The sequence below is a fragment of the Maylandia zebra genome, linkage group LG17, assembly GCF_041146795.1.
Source record: "Maylandia zebra isolate NMK-2024a linkage group LG17, Mzebra_GT3a, whole genome shotgun sequence".
In the NCBI taxonomy this organism is placed as follows: Eukaryota; Metazoa; Chordata; class Actinopteri; order Cichliformes; family Cichlidae; genus Maylandia; species Maylandia zebra.
Window position 1 is genome coordinate 16,011,066 of NC_135183.1, and position 23,020 is coordinate 16,034,085.

Here is a 23,020-nt window from a genome sequence, read left to right on the forward strand (position 1 = left end):
TTTCATTGCTCCAAAGCAATGTTTTCATATAAGCAAGACAACAACCAGTTTGCAACCATGTAAGTACAGTCCTCTATTGTAAACAGACGTGTTGGCAATCTGTCTGCGTTTATAAATTAGACAACAGTTATTTGCAGATCTTCATCAATCTGCCTGAGAGTGATTGCAGTCGGTCTGAGTTGGACTGCAACTGTTTTGAGTCAGGTTGCCTCCAAGGAGGCAGTTTATTATTTTCCTTTCCTAGTTGGAGAGATGGCTGTTGTTTTGTTTTTACTGTAGTGTGCTGGGCCATTAATGGCTCAGGGGCTGCAGCGTATCCGCGCCAACACCTAAGGCCAACGTGGAATCACCGGTCAGACTAACATAAAGAAAAAATCTGTTAAATTACACATTTGTATTCATTAAGTCACAGACAATGAAAACAAGCAGAAATCAAGATGTAATATTTTTATAATTTTATTGATGTTAAATTAAAGTCCCAGCTTAGTTATGTTGTCAGTGCAAGTCACTTCAATCTGTATAGCACCAAAGGAAACAATGGTGTTTTCAAGGTGCTTCACACTGTAAGGTAACAACTTACAGTATTAAAAAGAAAACCCCAAAAGAACAAACCCCTCTGAGCAAGCACGAGGCGACAGTGGGAAGGAAAAACTCCCTTTTAAGAGGAAGAAACCTTCGACAGAACCAGGCTCAGGGTGGGGTGGCCATCTGCCGCGACCATTCCTGGGGATTTCAAAAATGACTTGATCTGATCTAAATGTAAAACTAGCTAATTTAAAGTGTCCAGTGAGTTTTAGAAAATATCTTGCTGTTGATATCACGATGTCACTATAAAGGGGAAACTTTGTTTCCTCCCTTAAACCTCCCAAAAAATGCACGCACCGATGAAAAGCACTTAGATATCCAACTTGGTTCTGGGAATATCTTTCTTTTGAAAGTTTTAACAATATCTTCATCAAGATCTTGGACGTTTAATTGCCAGGATGTCACAATAACCGCTACATGCTTCCATCTTTTACAGAGGGATTTGAAAACCCTCTCGCTGAGTTTCTTGAACTTCTCTGGGGGGATTTTGTTGTATTCTGCCCTGATTTCAGTCCAGATTTTCATGGTAAGCCGGTTGGAGATAGCTTCAGCATTTTCAATGCTGAAGACTGTGTCTGATGTTTTTGCAACCTGGGAAATCAGTCCTTCCACAAAGATTTCCACTGAAAGTCTGCATCTTTCTTTCTTTTCATATGATTCCAGTCTATCGATAATTGTTACTGCCAACAGGTGTTCTTGGAATACTGAAGTAGTTATGATATTAAATATTGGTTCTCCCATTAAATTCATTGAATCCTCCTCCCCACTCCTCCCCATTTCCAATGATATTAGTGACCAATTATATAATTGGTCACAAATATCAGTGAAAATGGCATTAGCAATGCAGTCAAAATAATTCTGCACTTTTCGGTCTAAATGCAAATCCATCCCCTTGAATTTGTCCAAGAGTAGATCCAACAAACGTTTTTGGTGAGAATGAGGGCACTTTAAAAGTTTACCAAGCTTTGAAAGCACAGCCTGAATTAATGTCTCTAACCATCTTTCAAAGTCTAAGGTGTTTTCAGGTGGCTCACAGTCTACAGAAGATCTGTGATTCTGTATCTTTTTATATGACTCCGTTTGACTTATGTTTGTTAACGGTGGGATGCTGGCTTCATGTTCAACACAGGATTTCTGCTGCTGGGGATCTGGAATTGGATTGTTTTCTGCTTTTGCAGCACTGTGTTGGTCAGCATTTTGACAGCGTTCTTCTGTGTTAGCTGTTTCTTGGCTGTTAGCATCTATATTCTGTGCTGTATCAAACTCCTGCTCAGCAGAATCGTCCAAAAATTTCACAGGTGACAAAACCGTTTTGCCAGTGGTGGTGTGGACAGAACAGTTTTCATGTACAGGGGAGTTCTGGGAAGACCTCAGTGGTGATACTGCTAGTGACTGTGCACACAGGTCCATTACGTCCTTTAAAAAACCTGCAAGCCGCTTAGCGGTGAAGCAATCCGGATAGCCTGAGGTAAGCGCGTCCAACTGCTTTTTCGAAAAACTACTTAACAAGTTATCCAAGAGGGATACCAAAGCATGTACTGTAGAATTATCCCGATTGGTCTGAACTGTTTCATCATTTGTCATTGTGTTACAGTTTGAGCTTGCCATTTCACTTTTTTGTTTTTTATGTCTAAAATGTTGTTTTGTGTTAAACTCCGTGTTTGAACGTTTAAAGCGCTGCTGTCCCGCTGTGTGAATGCGTTTCAACTGAACAGCCAGGTCTATATATAAGGTCGGTTTCATTGTAACGTCACCAGTCAAAGGACTGGCCCGGCTCGTCATAACGAAAGGGGCGGGACAAATCTGTTGCTTAGCAACTGAAAAAAAGGCACACCGCGCTGAATGCTACATCCGGCCTGCGACGGTACACCGCCTCCGCACCACCGTTTAAACATGAAGTGTGGATGTTAGAAGATCCCAAATATGGTGAGCTACTGGGAAATTACTCACGTTTTTGTTCTTGAGAGTGAGCGATAATAAGCGACATTTTATTGAGAAATTACAGTAGTCTGTCTGTTTCTCTTCATAGCTCTTTTCAAAACACGGTTACCTTTGGTTTGTTTGGCTCGCAGCTTAAAACGTAGTTTCAGTGTTTTTGCCTTCTGTGATTAATTCTGGTTTGCCTGCTTTATGGAGCTCAAACCAAGGCAAAATTGAAGTATCAGTATTTAAATGTAAATAGACTCAAACTAGGAGTGGATCAAAGGGGGTCCTTTCAGGTGCCAAATCTCCACTGCTAACATTTTATGCATGTTTAGCTTAATTGTAGAAAAGGTGCTTGTAATAATGTTTGGGTGAATAGGTGAATGAGGCATGTTGTATAAAGCGCTTTTTAATGCACGAGCAAAATACAAAAACCCTATATAAAAAGCAGTCAGCTTACCATTTATGTATTTGTTCCATTGAACGCTTCTGTGAAAATCAATTTGATACTTGTTCAAATAAAAAAATTGAATCGATTAGTTGTTTTCTCAACATTTATTAATCGACTATATGCAGAAAACTGTGACACTGTGGAACCCTTATTGCCGTTGTTGCCCTGAGGCAACAGACCAATTTCAATAGCATCAAATAAGGGTTAAAATAATTTAAGGAAAAATGAATTCAAATGATTTTCTGTAACTACAGAAATGACCTAAATAAGACACATTCATTTTTATCGTTTTGTCAACAACAGGGCGCATGAGGTTTGTTCAATATTTGTTGTGTCTACAAGGCTCAGGCGCCCCCAAGTGTCTTATTTGTATAGTTGAAAGCATTATAAAGGAACGCAAAACTAAATTACATATAATTATAATTCTTGGCACTTTCTGGTGTGTGTGAGTTAGTGTTTCTCTTTTATGATTTGTGGGTCCAGCATCAAATTCAGAATCCTTCCCATCACACATGAGGTCTTGAATAATCATCTTATTTTAAAGACCTCGTAGTTTGATAGTTTGCTCCCTGACCGTGGTTCTGCCAGAGGGTGCTTCCTGTTAAAAGTGAGTTGTTCCTTCCCACTGTATTGAGGTTTTTTCTTTTTAATTGTAGACTTTCTACCTTACAATCTATACCACCTCGAGGAGAATGTTGTTGTGATTCAGCTCTGCATAAATACAATTAAATCGAATTAAGTGGGTTCAGCTAATTTGTGAAATAAATGTGAGTGACACGGTAAGTAATAGCCTGCATGTAACTCATTGTAAGAAGAGCAATATCGCCCCCTCCTGGTTCAACTTTTTTTTTCTTTGCAGTAATCTTTCCAATAATAATACATATGCACTAACCTCATGCTTGCTGTTAACAATAGCCTAAAGACATAAAATCAAGTTTAGTTTTTTCTTTAAGTTTATGTTTTTTATATGGTTGGCATTTATTTTGTTTCTTTTTAATAATTATATTGATTCTATTGATTGTTTGCCAAGCACTGAGGTCTCTGCTTAGACTGTGCTACTGGGATCACTGATTTAAAAATGAGGCAAAAGCGCCAAAGTTGTGCTCAAAAACAGTACAGTGAGCTACAACCTGTTGCTGTAGTAATTCTAACACACTTATTGTTTTTAAATACATACATGTTTAGTTTTTTTAAACCTAATTATATAATTTTTTTTGCAAAAGTGTCACCTAAACACCCAAATATACGTAATTCAAAACTTACTTTAATTATTACCCATTTGGCTGGTAACATGGACCCAGTCTGATGGATAGTTACTGAACAGATAGTCTTTTCTTTAAAGGCTGCAGTCAAAGCAAATCATTGTAAAAACAAGACAAGTCAATAAAAAACAAGTAATAACTATAATACTAAACTACAATAGAGAGAAAATCCAGTAAATATAATTATATTATGTAAAAAAATATACAAATATTTACCTCTAATTTAAAAAGACATTACAAGGGTACTAGTTTCATTTTAATCTAAACATAATCTAAATTGACACTAAATCAGTTTAAATATTACAGCTGAAGGTGATTTTAATAAATGTACTGCTGCTTGACTTTGTTTTACTACTGCAGTATAATTTATCATGTACAAAAGCTCCAAATGTTGTTTCTCTGACTTAATGTTCTGATGACGTTTGTGTTATTTTGCAGGAAATAGTCAGGACCCAGATGAACCTGTGCTGGAATTCAGTGTGGGTGAGTAATATGAGCATTTATGAAGGCTGTCCATGACCCGTAATTAAATTTAGCGTCATTAGTCTTATTTTGTCTCTCAGTGCAGGTATGTAATGTGACAAAACCGCTAATGATCTGATATGTTTGGGATGGATGGGCTGTGAATTATATAGTGAATTGTCTTATTTTGTCGCTCTGTGCAGGCTAGGGCCTATTATATGCTGTAGCCTGAAAGTAGCTGAGTTGCAGAGGATGGAGTGATCACTGGCTTTCTACTTACAGGGTGGTGGGTCTCAGAGGACAATTGCTACCCCTGTTGAAGTGAACAACGTGTGGAGTGCAACTGGCTTTGTGGCATAGCTGGCTCTGGCCTTGGACTGTGTGTTTTTACTTTGTACCTAAATGGGACACTGGACTTTTAACTATTATTCATTGTGTTTATAAATAAAATTTTAGAATTTTATTGACTGTCATCTTTTTGCCCACGGCGGAGACGGTTGGTCAGACCTAGAATCTCTTTATGTGTGTGTGTGTGCGTAACATCAGCAGGGTTTTGCATAAAAGAGTGTGAGCAGGTCAAAAGGTCAATTCATTTATTGTAGTTTTATGGCAGCACCTTCTAGTGGCCTTGAAGCAAACAGTCTCCTAACTAAGCCATGGCATCTCCGGTCTCTCCTACTTTTGTGTGCTCTGCTGGAGGAGCAGCATTGGATCTAGTGATACTGAGTAAGCTGATTAGGACTGGCGTGGAGAAATGTGGTTTGCATGAGTTAACTGCTACTCCTCTACATCTAAACGAGCCAGTTGAGGAGGTTCAGGCATCTGACAAGGGTGCCTCTTGAGCGCCTCCTGGGTGAGATGTTCCAGGCATGTCCCACCAGGACAGACAGGACACACCCAGGACATGTTGGGGAGATCACAGCACTCAGCAGAGAATGCCTCAGTGTCCCCCAAATAATGGAGGAGCTGGCTCGGGAGAGTAAGGTCTGGGTCTTCTCTGCTTATGCTACTGCCACCAAAACTAGACACCAGATAAGCTCAGAAAAATGAACAACCTGTTTAAATAAAGGTTAATTTAAAAAAATGTTTGTCATTAGCTAGTCTGTGTACATGTACTTCTTCTCCAGTGTTGAAAATGTTAAACTCACAACCTGCACATTTTCTGGTTGCATCATCAAATAAATACCCCCAAAAGTAGTCTGAATACTTTTACACTGGTTTTATGCTGCGATATTTTCAAAGTCTTTCACTGAACACATTCAGTCACACATTGTTCATAATTTATTGGAAGTTTATTGTTTAATGTCCTGTCTAAATAACTTCAGTCACCATTTGTATTCATTAATGAATAACTGACTTCTAATATTAAAAGAAATAGAAACTGTTGTGCTGTTGTTCACGTAGAAGGGCCTGCTGCTGGATGTCCAGACTTTGTGCGTCAGTGGGAAGGTCAGGGTACAGGGTTCGAACCTCCTCATGAGATGTCGTATCTGCTGGATAAAAGCAAGCTACATCACATCAGGGATTGTCCTAGAGCTGCCCTACAGTAACAATCAACTGACTAATATATGAAATACTTGCAGTAGCACAATAATAAACACAAAGCAAAAAAGTGTTTAGTGAAGATAAAAAAAACCCCATCAAAGTTTTAGTTTCGTGGTACATCGATGGAGCTATTGGTTTGGTCGCACTGCTGATAAGAGCTGTGTGTCTCATCATAAGGAAAAGAATGAAAGGTGAGAACATTTACAGATACAACATTTGTAAGTTGTTCTATGAATGTTAGAGTTGACTGTTTTTGTCTTTCCAGGAAACAAAATGCAGAAGAGTGAAAATCCTGTGAGTTTTGAAACATCCATCCATCCATTCACTTCCGCTTATCCTTTTCAGGGTCGCGGGGGGTGCTGGAGCCTATCCCAGCTGTCATAGGGCGAGAGGCAGGGTACACCCTGGACAGGTCGCCAGTCTGTCGCAGGGCTAACACATTGAGACACAGACAACCATTCACACTCACACCTAGTGGCAATCTAGATTATCCAATTAACCTATCCCCACAAGCTGCATGTCTTTGGACGGTGGGAGGAAGCCGGAGTACCCGGAGAGAACCCACGCAAACACGGGGAGAACATGTGTTGTACGGTGGCCCTGAGAGGCCACTGCAACTTAAGACAACACCAGCAATAAGAAAAATGCTGCAAAAGCACACAAAACACAACGAAAAGAGGAAAAACGACAGCGGAAATAGGAAAAAAAAAGATTTGCAAAAGCACAAAGTGTTTCTGGGGAGACAATAACCTGACGGACCAGTTGCAGGAACCAAAATATGCTAAGAATTGCGCTGGGAGACACTTAAAAGAAGTGGAGGATTTATCGGTTTTGTGAGGAAAGAAAAGATGAGTGGTATATGTGTTAGCCTAACTATTAGCCTAAAAATTCATCATCAGTATTATATGAGTCATGATAAAACACACCTAGCATGTTTTGGGTTCCTGCAACTGGTCCGTCGGGTTATTGTCTCCCCAGAAACACTCCCCTTTGCTTTTGGAAATCTGTTTTTTCCTATTTCTGTTTTCGTTTTTCCTATTTACGTTTTTTTTCCTATGTCTGTTACCATTTTTCTTATTTCTATTTTGTTTTGTGTGTTTTGCAGTGTTTTTTTTATTGGTAAATGGACTGATTCTTATATAGCAATTTTCTACTCTCCCAGAGTAGTCAAAGCACTGTAAACAACATGCCTCATTCACCCATTCATACAAGCACGTCTAAAGGTATAGGTGAATTGAAAAATCTAAATTGCCCATAGGTGTGAATGCAGGAGTGAATGTGAGCGTGAATGGTTGTCTGTCTCTGTGTGTTGGCCCTGCGACAGACTGGCGACCTGTCCAGGGTGTACCCCGCCTCTCGCCTTATGACAGCTGGGATAGGCTCCAGCACCCCCCGCGACACTGAAAAGGATAAGTGGATGGATATTACTGAGGAGTCAGCATGTTTTTCTCTTCATTGTTTAGGTGGATCCTGAAGTTTCCTATGTCACCATCAGCAACACCTAGAAAACCAAGATAAGGTGTTTTGTTTAGTGATATCTGTATGTTTGTTTGTTTGTTATTATTTTATCTATATATCAGACAGCTTTTTTCAGGTTCGTGTTGATGATGAAATGATGCAGTGACTTCTGCTCTACTGTCAATTTTAAAATAACATAGTTCAAGCAGTTGAATTCTTAAATGACTCTTCTTTAAAAAGTGTTCAGTGTTTTATGTCTGGTCCGTGTGTCATCTTTGTCTTTACAATGTTGCAGCAATACTGTAGTAATGATATGATATGATATACCTTTATTAGTCCCACAAGGGGAAATTTAAATGTTGGTTTAGTGTAAGCTCAGCTTTTTAACTAATGTAAGAAGTGTTATGACTGACTCGTTTTTAATACCTAAATCTGGCCTCAGTGCACAAACCTAAATGAATCGGTACATATGAAAGCGCCCAAGTCACAAGCTGTGTTCAAGGACATGGATAAAACAAAAAGGTTCAAATCTGTGCACAAAAACCCCACAAATCAGTGTCACTGTTTTAAAATCTGCTGCGAGACCGCTCTAAATGTCAGCGTTTTCTTTACGTAAAGACTGGGGTCTGTAACATATCAGCTCGTTTCTTATTTATTAAAGAACATGCCTGACACCAGGCTTTTGAGTTAACGGCTCCATTAGATCTCTGCAAGTATTTTTAAGTATTTTTAGGTTCTTTCCAGCAGGATTTGTGGCTAGTTCTGGAGCTTGACCCTAAAAGATTTCAGTGTGTCGGTGCTTCTGCTTTCCCTGTTGTCCTTCTGTTCCATCTTTTTTTCTGTTTCTGTCAAATTTAAAAACAACTGCACTCTGAAATACACACTCTTTGCAAGATGTTGTCTAAACTAGTGGTTGGAAGGCATAATTGTGTTTGGTCTCTGATGGTTTATTTACACTTTTTGCAGGCCACGCCCACGGACTACAGAGCCATGATGAGCAACAAAGCCAAGAAGTCTATGGACTTCCTGCTGATGCAGGACACCTCCCCGACAATAGCCACGGACGTGTCACTGCAGTACCGCCTCGACATCGTCTTCTGCCAAACGGTCACCTACACATATTTTAATTATTGAATGTCTGAGCTGATGCGTTTATCCTGGAGTGACTCAGAGTGAAGGAGAAGGCCAAGAAGAAGTGTAAATATCATAAAAGCAAGGAGTTCAGAGCTCTACGACTTAGTGTCTTTATGGTATTTATGTGTGTAATGGAGACCAGGGGTTCCATTACCCTTACTTGTATTTTTATTAATTGACTGACTGATTTGTATTTAAAAACCATAATGAAGAAAAACACACACTGGTTGATTGTGATCTTTATTAGGTTTTTTGGGTTGTTATTTAAGTGACTCGTGAAAGGTGAAGAGACAGGGGGACTGGCCATCCTACCTGTGTCAGGAAAAGAACCCGTGTTAGAGCTGTTCACATTTAATCATTTGTCTGTAACCTAAATTAGTTGTATATGTAAAAAGAGAAGTGTTAACAGTACTCACTTTATAAAGAGTAAAAGCAGCTCAATCACCTGCTTATGAGCTCCTGGAGCAAACCAATGTGCCAGGCTAGGGGAGTGTGTGTTGGAGTGATTTTGTTAAAAGTTGTCATTATTGTGCTTGGACCTTGTCTTGAACTGTATGTTCAGATATTTTTCTGTTCCTCCCCCACATGTAGGATGTTGGGGATGTTACTAGCTATAGTTTTCAACTGCAGGCACAATCTATGTAAGATTCTGGTTTCCTTATTTGGTAAGGAATGTTCACTTCCTGCCCTTTACAGTATGGGCTCACCATGTAAATGGTGGACTGTTAAAGAGGTTAAGCCATATACGAGGTTGAGGGGAGATGCCCTTTTATGACTAGAGATGCGGTTAAAACGTTTGTAACCAGGAAGTCACGTATACAGACACACATACACACACACACACACAGTGCCTTAGCTTTTACCACACAACATATGGGGTTTACAATGGGCAGTTGTGTAACTGTTTTCATTCAATAAAAGGCTGGAGTTGGAGTTGTCTGAGTTTGGGTGTAGAGCTTGCAACTCTGAGAATCTGACCAGGCTTCCCCTGCACAAGTAAAAACCAATCGAACTCTGATTGTCTTACTTTGTTCTGAGTCAGCGAGGGCTGAAACCTAACTGTGTGGTTAAGGTGTTTTAATGCAGCGGTCCCCAACCGCTGGGCCACGGACCGTCGTTTGGTCGAGAGATGAGGCTCGGGTGTGAAATGTATGGTTTTCAGAGTTTTTATCGTTTTTTATCGTTATTTTGTTATCGTTTTTATCGTTAACTCTGTTTTCCTGGGTCTTTCACGTGTGTTATGAATAAATCTTCTTTTTTTCCGGTACCGGTACTAGTTTTATTTTGTTGTATTTATCTGTGACACCTTAAAGGCCGGTCCGTGAAAATATTGTCGGGCATAAACCGGTCCGTGGCGCAAAAAAGGTTGGGGACCGCTGTTTTAATGTATATAGAAGAGACTGAAGTTTATATGTTATGGAATTATTTATAGGACTTGTTCCAAATCTTCATATGTCTATGATGTGTTATATCTTGGTTATATTGTAGTGGTTTTCTTATGGGGAGGGTTTTGTTTTCCTTTGGTTTGCTGACCCCCAGACTTGGTCTATTCCAGATGCTCACCTGAATCAGGTAGAGTATAACAGGAAGCCATTTGCTTTTCAGAAGGGTTGGATTCTTTGCTGTATCACCATGTGTTCTCATTAATAAAGTACATTTTACTCCAGTCTCGTGCTATTTTAGTGGAAGTGACCCATGACCGTCGGCCAAAACTGACAATATGACTATTAAAAGTCTGAGTAATACTGTAATTTTCTGCTGCTCATTCCTGTGCAACATCCCATTTGGCCTCCCGTCATATTTCTTTTCAAGATTTTCTTATTTAATCACTAGTGTACATATATTTATATTTATAGATACATATATATTTAGTCATCTTTTCTCTTTTACCACGTCTCTCTAATATTTTGCTCTTTACTATTTTTCTATTTTTTATTTTATTATATTTTATTATATTTCTACTGTACCATGCTGCTGAGTGACTGCTGCTCGTCAAACACATTTCATTGCAATGTTGACCCTGTGCTAACTTGCATATGACAAATAAAACTGAAAACAGTAAAGGCAAAGGGAACACATCAAGTAAGGATTTCACACTCCCACTCACAACGGCACTTTCAAAGCATAAAGCCAAATATTTCAAAATTTCATTTTGAGGCATTTTAAAAATGAATGTGTTTGAGTTTCATTGCTCCAAAGCAATGTTTTCATATAAGCAAGACAACAACCAGTTTGCAACCATGTAAGTACAGTCCTCTATTGTAAACAGACGTGTTGGCAATCTGTCTGCGTTTATAAATTAGACAACAGTTATTTGCAGATCTTCATCAATCTGCCTGAGAGTGATTGCAGTCGGTCTGAGTTGGACTGCAACTGTTTTGAGTCAGGTTGCCTCCAAGGAGGCAGTTTATTATTTTCCTTTCCTAGTTGGAGAGATGGCTGTTGTTTTGTTTTTACTGTAGTGTGCTGGGCCATTAATGGCTCAGGGGCTGCAGCGTATCCGCGCCAACACCTAAGGCCAACGTGGAATCACCGGTCAGACTAACATAAAGAAAAAATCTGTTAAATTACACATTTGTATTCATTAAGTCACAGACAATGAAAACAAGCAGAAATCAAGATGTAATATTTTTATAATTTTATTGATGTTAAATTAAAGTCCCAGCTTAGTTATGTTGTCAGTGCAAGTCACTTCAATCTGTATAGCACCAAAGGAAACAATGGTGTTTTCAAGGTGCTTCACACTGTAAGGTAACAACTTACAGTATTAAAAAGAAAACCCCAAAAGAACAAACCCCTCTGAGCAAGCACGAGGCGACAGTGGGAAGGAAAAACTCCCTTTTAAGAGGAAGAAACCTTCGACAGAACCAGGCTCAGGGTGGGGTGGCCATCTGCCGCGACCATTCCTGGGGATTTCAAAAATGACTTGATCTGATCTAAATGTAAAACTAGCTAATTTAAAGTGTCCAGTGAGTTTTAGAAAATATCTTGCTGTTGATATCACGATGTCACTATAAAGGGGAAACTTTGTTTCCTCCCTTAAACCTCCCAAAAAATGCACGCACCGATGAAAAGCACTTAGATATCCAACTTGGTTCTGGGAATATCTTTCTTTTGAAAGTTTTAACAATATCTTCATCAAGATCTTGGACGTTTAATTGCCAGGATGTCACAATAACCGCTACATGCTTCCATCTTTTACAGAGGGATTTGAAAACCCTCTCGCTGAGTTTCTTGAACTTCTCTGGGGGGATTTTGTTGTATTCTGCCCTGATTTCAGTCCAGATTTTCATGGTAAGCCGGTTGGAGATAGCTTCAGCATTTTCAATGCTGAAGACTGTGTCTGATGTTTTTGCAACCTGGGAAATCAGTCCTTCCACAAAGATTTCCACTGAAAGTCTGCATCTTTCTTTCTTTTCATATGATTCCAGTCTATCGATAATTGTTACTGCCAACAGGTGTTCTTGGAATACTGAAGTAGTTATGATATTAAATATTGGTTCTCCCATTAAATTCATTGAATCCTCCTCCCCACTCCTCCCCATTTCCAATGATATTAGTGACCAATTATATAATTGGTCACAAATATCAGTGAAAATGGCATTAGCAATGCAGTCAAAATAATTCTGCACTTTTCGGTCTAAATGCAAATCCATCCCCTTGAATTTGTCCAAGAGTAGATCCAACAAACGTTTTTGGTGAGAATGAGGGCACTTTAAAAGTTTACCAAGCTTTGAAAGCACAGCCTGAATTAATGTCTCTAACCATCTTTCAAAGTCTAAGGTGTTTTCAGGTGGCTCACAGTCTACAGAAGATCTGTGATTCTGTATCTTTTTATATGACTCCGTTTGACTTATGTTTGTTAACGGTGGGATGCTGGCTTCATGTTCAACACAGGATTTCTGCTGCTGGGGATCTGGAATTGGATTGTTTTCTGCTTTTGCAGCACTGTGTTGGTCAGCATTTTGACAGCGTTCTTCTGTGTTAGCTGTTTCTTGGCTGTTAGCATCTATATTCTGTGCTGTATCAAACTCCTGCTCAGCAGAATCGTCCAAAAATTTCACAGGTGACAAAACCGTTTTGCCAGTGGTGGTGTGGACAGAACAGTTTTCATGTACAGGGGAGTTCTGGGAAGACCTCAGTGGTGATACTGCTAGTGACTGTGCACACAGGTCCATTACGTCCTTTAAAAAACCTGCAAGCCGCTTAGCGGTGAAGCAATCCGGATAGCCTGAGGTAAGCGCGTCCAACTGCTTTTTCGAAAAACTACTTAACAAGTTATCCAAGAGGGATACCAAAGCATGTACTGTAGAATTATCCCGATTGGTCTGAACTGTTTCATCATTTGTCATTGTGTTACAGTTTGAGCTTGCCATTTCACTTTTTTGTTTTTTATGTCTAAAATGTTGTTTTGTGTTAAACTCCGTGTTTGAACGTTTAAAGCGCTGCTGTCCCGCTGTGTGAATGCGTTTCAACTGAACAGCCAGGTCTATATATAAGGTCGGTTTCATTGTAACGTCACCAGTCAAAGGACTGGCCCGGCTCGTCATAACGAAAGGGGCGGGACAAATCTGTTGCTTAGCAACTGAAAAAAAGGCACACCGCGCTGAATGCTACATCCGGCCTGCGACGGTACACCGCCTCCGCACCACCGTTTAAACATGAAGTGTGGATGTTAGAAGATCCCAAATATGGTGAGCTACTGGGAAATTACTCACGTTTTTGTTCTTGAGAGTGAGCGATAATAAGCGACATTTTATTGAGAAATTACAGTAGTCTGTCTGTTTCTCTTCATAGCTCTTTTCAAAACACGGTTACCTTTGGTTTGTTTGGCTCGCAGCTTAAAACGTAGTTTCAGTGTTTTTGCCTTCTGTGATTAATTCTGGTTTGCCTGCTTTATGGAGCTCAAACCAAGGCAAAATTGAAGTATCAGTATTTAAATGTAAATAGACTCAAACTAGGAGTGGATCAAAGGGGGTCCTTTCAGGTGCCAAATCTCCACTGCTAACATTTTATGCATGTTTAGCTTAATTGTAGAAAAGGTGCTTGTAATAATGTTTGGGTGAATAGGTGAATGAGGCATGTTGTATAAAGCGCTTTTTAATGCACGAGCAAAATACAAAAACCCTATATAAAAAGCAGTCAGCTTACCATTTATGTATTTGTTCCATTGAACGCTTCTGTGAAAATCAATTTGATACTTGTTCAAATAAAAAAATTGAATCGATTAGTTGTTTTCTCAACATTTATTAATCGACTATATGCAGAAAACTGTGACACTGTGGAACCCTTATTGCCGTTGTTGCCCTGAGGCAACAGACCAATTTCAATAGCATCAAATAAGGGTTAAAATAATTTAAGGAAAAATGAATTCAAATGATTTTCTGTAACTACAGAAATGACCTAAATAAGACACATTCATTTTTATCGTTTTGTCAACAACAGGGCGCATGAGGTTTGTTCAATATTTGTTGTGTCTACAAGGCTCAGGCGCCCCCAAGTGTCTTATTTGTATAGTTGAAAGCATTATAAAGGAACGCAAAACTAAATTACATATAATTATAATTCTTGGCACTTTCTGGTGTGTGTGAGTTAGTGTTTCTCTTTTATGATTTGTGGGTCCAGCATCAAATTCAGAATCCTTCCCATCACACATGAGGTCTTGAATAATCATCTTATTTTAAAGACCTCGTAGTTTGATAGTTTGCTCCCTGACCGTGGTTCTGCCAGAGGGTGCTTCCTGTTAAAAGTGAGTTGTTCCTTCCCACTGTATTGAGGTTTTTTCTTTTTAATTGTAGACTTTCTACCTTACAATCTATACCACCTCGAGGAGAATGTTGTTGTGATTCAGCTCTGCATAAATACAATTAAATCGAATTAAGTGGGTTCAGCTAATTTGTGAAATAAATGTGAGTGACACGGTAAGTAATAGCCTGCATGTAACTCATTGTAAGAAGAGCAATATCGCCCCCTCCTGGTTCAACTTTTTTTTTCTTTGCAGTAATCTTTCCAATAATAATACATATGCACTAACCTCATGCTTGCTGTTAACAATAGCCTAAAGACATAAAATCAAGTTTAGTTTTTTCTTTAAGTTTATGTTTTTTATATGGTTGGCATTTATTTTGTTTCTTTTTAATAATTATATTGATTCTATTGATTGTTTGCCAAGCACTGAGGTCTCTGCTTAGACTGTGCTACTGGGATCACTGATTTAAAAATGAGGCAAAAGCGCCAAAGTTGTGCTCAAAAACAGTACAGTGAGCTACAACCTGTTGCTGTAGTAATTCTAACACACTTATTGTTTTTAAATACATACATGTTTAGTTTTTTTAAACCTAATTATATAATTTTTTTTGCAAAAGTGTCACCTAAACACCCAAATATACGTAATTCAAAACTTACTTTAATTATTACCCATTTGGCTGGTAACATGGACCCAGTCTGATGGATAGTTACTGAACAGATAGTCTTTTCTTTAAAGGCTGCAGTCAAAGCAAATCATTGTAAAAACAAGACAAGTCAATAAAAAACAAGTAATAACTATAATACTAAACTACAATAGAGAGAAAATCCAGTAAATATAATTATATTATGTAAAAAAATATACAAATATTTACCTCTAATTTAAAAAGACATTACAAGGGTACTAGTTTCATTTTAATCTAAACATAATCTAAATTGACACTAAATCAGTTTAAATATTACAGCTGAAGGTGATTTTAATAAATGTACTGCTGCTTGACTTTGTTTTACTACTGCAGTATAATTTATCATGTACAAAAGCTCCAAATGTTGTTTCTCTGACTTAATGTTCTGATGACGTTTGTGTTATTTTGCAGGAAATAGTCAGGACCCAGATGAACCTGTGCTGGAATTCAGTGTGGGTGAGTAATATGAGCATTTATGAAGGCTGTCCATGACCCGTAATTAAATTTAGCGTCATTAGTCTTATTTTGTCTCTCAGTGCAGGTATGTAATGTGACAAAACCGCTAATGATCTGATATGTTTGGGATGGATGGGCTGTGAATTATATAGTGAATTGTCTTATTTTGTCGCTCTGTGCAGGCTAGGGCCTATTATATGCTGTAGCCTGAAAGTAGCTGAGTTGCAGAGGATGGAGTGATCACTGGCTTTCTACTTACAGGGTGGTGGGTCTCAGAGGACAATTGCTACCCCTGTTGAAGTGAACAACGTGTGGAGTGCAACTGGCTTTGTGGCATAGCTGGCTCTGGCCTTGGACTGTGTGTTTTTACTTTGTACCTAAATGGGACACTGGACTTTTAACTATTATTCATTGTGTTTATAAATAAAATTTTAGAATTTTATTGACTGTCATCTTTTTGCCCACGGCGGAGACGGTTGGTCAGACCTAGAATCTCTTTATGTGTGTGTGTGTGCGTAACATCAGCAGGGTTTTGCATAAAAGAGTGTGAGCAGGTCAAAAGGTCAATTCATTTATTGTAGTTTTATGGCAGCACCTTCTAGTGGCCTTGAAGCAAACAGTCTCCTAACTAAGCCATGGCATCTCCGGTCTCTCCTACTTTTGTGTGCTCTGCTGGAGGAGCAGCATTGGATCTAGTGATACTGAGTAAGCTGATTAGGACTGGCGTGGAGAAATGTGGTTTGCATGAGTTAACTGCTACTCCTCTACATCTAAACGAGCCAGTTGAGGAGGTTCAGGCATCTGACAAGGGTGCCTCTTGAGCGCCTCCTGGGTGAGATGTTCCAGGCATGTCCCACCAGGACAGACAGGACACACCCAGGACATGTTGGGGAGATCACAGCACTCAGCAGAGAATGCCTCAGTGTCCCCCAAATAATGGAGGAGCTGGCTCGGGAGAGTAAGGTCTGGGTCTTCTCTGCTTATGCTACTGCCACCAAAACTAGACACCAGATAAGCTCAGAAAAATGAACAACCTGTTTAAATAAAGGTTAATTTAAAAAAATGTTTGTCATTAGCTAGTCTGTGTACATGTACTTCTTCTCCAGTGTTGAAAATGTTAAACTCACAACCTGCACATTTTCTGGTTGCATCATCAAATAAATACCCCCAAAAGTAGTCTGAATACTTTTACACTGGTTTTATGCTGCGATATTTTCAAAGTCTTTCACTGAACACATTCAGTCACACATTGTTCATAATTTATTGGAAGTTTATTGTTTAATGTCCTGTCTAAATAACTTCAGTCACCATTTGTATTCATTAATGAATAACTGACTTCTAATATTAAAAGAAATAGAAACTGTTGTGCTGTTGTTCACGTAGAAGGGCCTGCTGCTGGATGTCCAGACTTTGTGCGTCAGTGGGAAGGTCAGGGTACAGGGTTCGAACCTCCTCATGAGATGTCGTATCTGCTGGATAAAAGCAAGCTACATCACATCAGGGATTGTCCTAGAGCTGCCCTACAGTAACAATCAACTGACTAATATATGAAATACTTGCAGTAGCACAATAATAAACACAAAGCAAAAAAGTGTTTAGTGAAGATAAAAAAAACCCCATCAAAGTTTTAGTTTCGTGGTACATCGATGGAGCTATTGGTTTGGTCGCACTGCTGATAAGAGCTGTGTGTCTCATCATAAGGAAAAGAATGAAAGGTGAGAACATTTACAGATACAACATTTGTAAGTTGTTCTATGAATGTTAGAGTTGACTGTTTTTGTCTTTCCAGGAAACAAAATGCAGAAGAGTGAAAATCCTGTGAGTTTTGAAACATCCATCCATCCATTCACTTCCGCTTATCCTTTTCAGGGTCGCGGGGGGTGCTGGAGCCTATCCCAGCTGTCATAGGGCGAGAGGCAGGGTACACCCTGGACAGGTCGCCAGTCTGTCGCAGGGCTAACACATTGAGACACAGACAACCATTCACACTCACACCTAGTGGCAATCTAGATTATCCAATTAACCTATCCCCACAAGCTGCATGTCTTTGGACGGTGGGAGGAAGCCGGAGTACCCGGAGAGAACCCACGCAAACACGGGGAGAACATGTGTTGTACGGTGGCCCTGAGAGGCCACTGCAACTTAAGACAACACCAGCAATAAGAAAAATGCTGCAAAAGCACACAAAACACAACGAAAAGAGGAAAAACGACAGCGGAAATAGGAAAAAAAAAGATTTGCAAAAGCACAAAGTGTTTCTGGGGAGACAATAACCTGACGGACCAGTTGCAGGAACCAAAATATGCTAAGAATTGCGCTGGGAGACACTTAAAAGAAGTGGAGGATTTATCGGTTTTGTGAGGAAAGAAAAGATGAGTGGTATATGTGTTAGCCTAACTATTAGCCTAAAAATTCATCATCAGTATTATATGAGTCATGATAAAACACACCTAGCATGTTTTGGGTTCCTGCAACTGGTCCGTCGGGTTATTGTCTCCCCAGAAACACTCCCCTTTGCTTTTGGAAATCTGTTTTTTCCTATTTCTGTTTTCGTTTTTCCTATTTACGTTTTTTTTCCTATGTCTGTTACCATTTTTCTTATTTCTATTTTGTTTTGTGTGTTTTGCAGTGTTTTTTTTATTGGTAAATGGACTGATTCTTATATAGCAATTTTCTACTCTCCCAGAGTAGTCAAAGCACTGTAAACAACATGCCTCATTCACCCATTCATACAAGCACGTCTAAAGGTATAGGTGAATTGAAAAATCTAAATTGCCCATAGGTGTGAATGCAGGAGTGAATGTGAGCGTGAATGGTTGTCTGTCTCTGTGTGTTGGCCCTGCGACAGACTGGCGACCTGTCCAGGGTGTACCCCGCCTCTCGCCTTATGACAGCTGGGATAGGCTCCAGCACCCCCCGCGACACTGAAAAGGATAAGTGGATGGATATTACTGAGGAGTCAGCATGTTTTTCTCTTCATTGTTTAGGTGGATCCTGAAGTTTCCTATGTCACCATCAGCAACACCTAGAAAACCAAGATAAGGTGTTTTGTTTAGTGATATCTGTATGTTTGTTTGTTTGTTATTATTTTATCTATATATCAGACAGCTTTTTTCAGGTTCGTGTTGATGATGAAATGATGCAGTGACTTCTGCTCTACTGTCAATTTTAAAATAACATAGTTCAAGCAGTTGAATTCTTAAATGACTCTTCTTTAAAAAGTGTTCAGTGTTTTATGTCTGGTCCGTGTGTCATCTTTGTCTTTACAATGTTGCAGCAATACTGTAGTAATGATATGATATGATATACCTTTATTAGTCCCACAAGGGGAAATTTAAATGTTGGTTTAGTGTAAGCTCAGCTTTTTAACTAATGTAAGAAGTGTTATGACTGACTCGTTTTTAATACCTAAATCTGGCCTCAGTGCACAAACCTAAATGAATCGGTACATATGAAAGCGCCCAAGTCACAAGCTGTGTTCAAGGACATGGATAAAACAAAAAGGTTCAAATCTGTGCACAAAAACCCCACAAATCAGTGTCACTGTTTTAAAATCTGCTGCGAGACCGCTCTAAATGTCAGCGTTTTCTTTACGTAAAGACTGGGGTCTGTAACATATCAGCTCGTTTCTTATTTATTAAAGAACATGCCTGACACCAGGCTTTTGAGTTAACGGCTCCATTAGATCTCTGCAAGTATTTTTAAGTATTTTTAGGTTCTTTCCAGCAGGATTTGTGGCTAGTTCTGGAGCTTGACCCTAAAAGATTTCAGTGTGTCGGTGCTTCTGCTTTCCCTGTTGTCCTTCTGTTCCATCTTTTTTTCTGTTTCTGTCAAATTTAAAAACAACTGCACTCTGAAATACACACTCTTTGCAAGATGTTGTCTAAACTAGTGGTTGGAAGGCATAATTGTGTTTGGTCTCTGATGGTTTATTTACACTTTTTGCAGGCCACGCCCACGGACTACAGAGCCATGATGAGCAACAAAGCCAAGAAGTCTATGGACTTCCTGCTGATGCAGGACACCTCCCCGACAATAGCCACGGACGTGTCACTGCAGTACCGCCTCGACATCGTCTTCTGCCAAACGGTCACCTACACATATTTTAATTATTGAATGTCTGAGCTGATGCGTTTATCCTGGAGTGACTCAGAGTGAAGGAGAAGGCCAAGAAGAAGTGTAAATATCATAAAAGCAAGGAGTTCAGAGCTCTACGACTTAGTGTCTTTATGGTATTTATGTGTGTAATGGAGACCAGGGGTTCCATTACCCTTACTTGTATTTTTATTAATTGACTGACTGATTTGTATTTAAAAACCATAATGAAGAAAAACACACACTGGTTGATTGTGATCTTTATTAGGTTTTTTGGGTTGTTATTTAAGTGACTCGTGAAAGGTGAAGAGACAGGGGGACTGGCCATCCTACCTGTGTCAGGAAAAGAACCCGTGTTAGAGCTGTTCACATTTAATCATTTGTCTGTAACCTAAATTAGTTGTATATGTAAAAAGAGAAGTGTTAACAGTACTCACTTTATAAAGAGTAAAAGCAGCTCAATCACCTGCTTATGAGCTCCTGGAGCAAACCAATGTGCCAGGCTAGGGGAGTGTGTGTTGGAGTGATTTTGTTAAAAGTTGTCATTATTGTGCTTGGACCTTGTCTTGAACTGTATGTTCAGATATTTTTCTGTTCCTCCCCCACATGTAGGATGTTGGGGATGTTACTAGCTATAGTTTTCAACTGCAGGCACAATCTATGTAAGATTCTGGTTTCCTTATTTGGTAAGGAATGTTCACTTCCTGCCCTTTACAGTATGGGCTCACCATGTAAATGGTGGACTGTTAAAGAGGTTAAGCCATATACGAGGTTGAGGGGAGATGCCCTTTTATGACTAGAGATGCGGTTAAAACGTTTGTAACCAGGAAGTCACGTATACAGACACACATACACACACACACACACAGTGCCTTAGCTTTTACCACACAACATATGGGGTTTACAATGGGCAGTTGTGTAACTGTTTTCATTCAATAAAAGGCTGGAGTTGGAGTTGTCTGAGTTTGGGTGTAGAGCTTGCAACTCTGAGAATCTGACCAGGCTTCCCCTGCACAAGTAAAAACCAATCGAACTCTGATTGTCTTACTTTGTTCTGAGTCAGCGAGGGCTGAAACCTAACTGTGTGGTTAAGGTGTTTTAATGCAGCGGTCCCCAACCGCTGGGCCACGGACCGTCGTTTGGTCGAGAGATGAGGCTCGGGTGTGAAATGTATGGTTTTCAGAGTTTTTATCGTTTTTTATCGTTATTTTGTTATCGTTTTTATCGTTAACTCTGTTTTCCTGGGTCTTTCACGTGTGTTATGAATAAATCTTCTTTTTTTCCGGTACCGGTACTAGTTTTATTTTGTTGTATTTATCTGTGACACCTTAAAGGCCGGTCCGTGAAAATATTGTCGGGCATAAACCGGTCCGTGGCGCAAAAAAGGTTGGGGACCGCTGTTTTAATGTATATAGAAGAGACTGAAGTTTATATGTTATGGAATTATTTATAGGACTTGTTCCAAATCTTCATATGTCTATGATGTGTTATATCTTGGTTATATTGTAGTGGTTTTCTTATGGGGAGGGTTTTGTTTTCCTTTGGTTTGCTGACCCCCAGACTTGGTCTATTCCAGATGCTCACCTGAATCAGGTAGAGTATAACAGGAAGCCATTTGCTTTTCAGAAGGGTTGGATTCTTTGCTGTATCACCATGTGTTCTCATTAATAAAGTACATTTTACTCCAGTCTCGTGCTATTTTAGTGGAAGTGACCCATGACCGTCGGCCAAAACTGACAATATGACTATTAAAAGTCTGAGTAATACTGTAATTTTCTGCTGCTCATTCCTGTGCAACATCCCATTTGGCCTCCCGTCATATTTCTTTTCAAGATTTTCTTATTTAATCACTAGTGTACATATATTTATATTTATAGATACATATATATTTAGTCATCTTTTCTCTTTTACCACGTCTCTCTAATATTTTGCTCTTTACTATTTTTCTATTTTTTATTTTATTATATTTTATTATATTTCTACTGTACCATGCTGCTGAGTGACTGCTGCTCGTCAAACACATTTCATTGCAATGTTGACCCTGTGCTAACTTGCATATGACAAATAAAACTGAAAACAGTAAAGGCAAAGGGAACACATCAAGTAAGGATTTCACACTCCCACTCACAACGGCACTTTCAAAGCATAAAGCCAAATATTTCAAAATTTCATTTTGAGGCATTTTAAAAATGAATGTGTTTGAGTTTCATTGCTCCAAAGCAATGTTTTCATATAAGCAAGACAACAACCAGTTTGCAACCATGTAAGTACAGTCCTCTATTGTAAACAGACGTGTTGGCAATCTGTCTGCGTTTATAAATTAGACAACAGTTATTTGCAGATCTTCATCAATCTGCCTGAGAGTGATTGCAGTCGGTCTGAGTTGGACTGCAACTGTTTTGAGTCAGGTTGCCTCCAAGGAGGCAGTTTATTATTTTCCTTTCCTAGTTGGAGAGATGGCTGTTGTTTTGTTTTTACTGTAGTGTGCTGGGCCATTAATGGCTCAGGGGCTGCAGCGTATCCGCGCCAACACCTAAGGCCAACGTGGAATCACCGGTCAGACTAACATAAAGAAAAAATCTGTTAAATTACACATTTGTATTCATTAAGTCACAGACAATGAAAACAAGCAGAAATCAAGATGTAATATTTTTATAATTTTATTGATGTTAAATTAAAGTCCCAGCTTAGTTATGTTGTCAGTGCAAGTCACTTCAATCTGTATAGCACCTGTAAGTGTCACAGAAATGGCTTATGTATAAAGAAGTTTAATAGATGGTTCCAGCAGTTAAAATGTTCTTGCTTGTACATTTCTGTGGCCAATATTGTAAGGGTGTGTTTATCTTGTCAGAAAGAACAAGTTTTGTTACACCGCTATTATCGCGAGGTTTGGGCGTGATAGTATAGGCTGTGAGCCCACGTTTAATAATCACGCTAAGGAGTCCAGCGAGCTATCTGCAAAGGCCTGGTTAGTCTACCAGCGGTACAAGAATGCACAAGACTGTAAAGCTATTCTTCTAGGACCTCCGAAGTGGCAGGCGGCCACGAGTTTTCACGGCGTTCAATAAATGCAGCGAAGCGCCCGTCTTGAAGAAGCCGTGCCTGTGTTGTCATTTCGGAGTTACAGTGAAAACTCGCCCTAGCCAGCGCCGGTGAGAAGCTAATTACGAAGACGGCAGCTGCAGAGAGCGACGGTGAACTGGAGCGACACAAGAGGG

At 39.4% G+C, this 23,020-nt stretch overlaps 2 long non-coding RNA genes across 2 annotated transcripts; both read left to right on the forward strand.

Annotated features, from left to right (window-relative positions):
* Positions 1-1,153: 1,153 nt before the first annotated feature.
* Positions 1,154-10,486, forward strand: LOC143413290 (uncharacterized). Its single transcript, XR_013093921.1, has 5 exons — positions 1,154-2,511; positions 4,660-4,704; positions 4,887-6,522; positions 7,692-7,747; positions 8,653-10,486. It is a non-coding gene; the product is annotated as an uncharacterized LOC143413290 (long non-coding RNA).
* A 1,670-nt stretch (positions 10,487-12,156) lies between these two features.
* Positions 12,157-21,489, forward strand: LOC143413292 (uncharacterized). Its single transcript, XR_013093923.1, has 5 exons — positions 12,157-13,514; positions 15,663-15,707; positions 15,890-17,525; positions 18,695-18,750; positions 19,656-21,489. It is a non-coding gene; the product is annotated as an uncharacterized LOC143413292 (long non-coding RNA).
* The last annotated feature ends 1,531 nt before the right edge of the window (positions 21,490-23,020 follow it).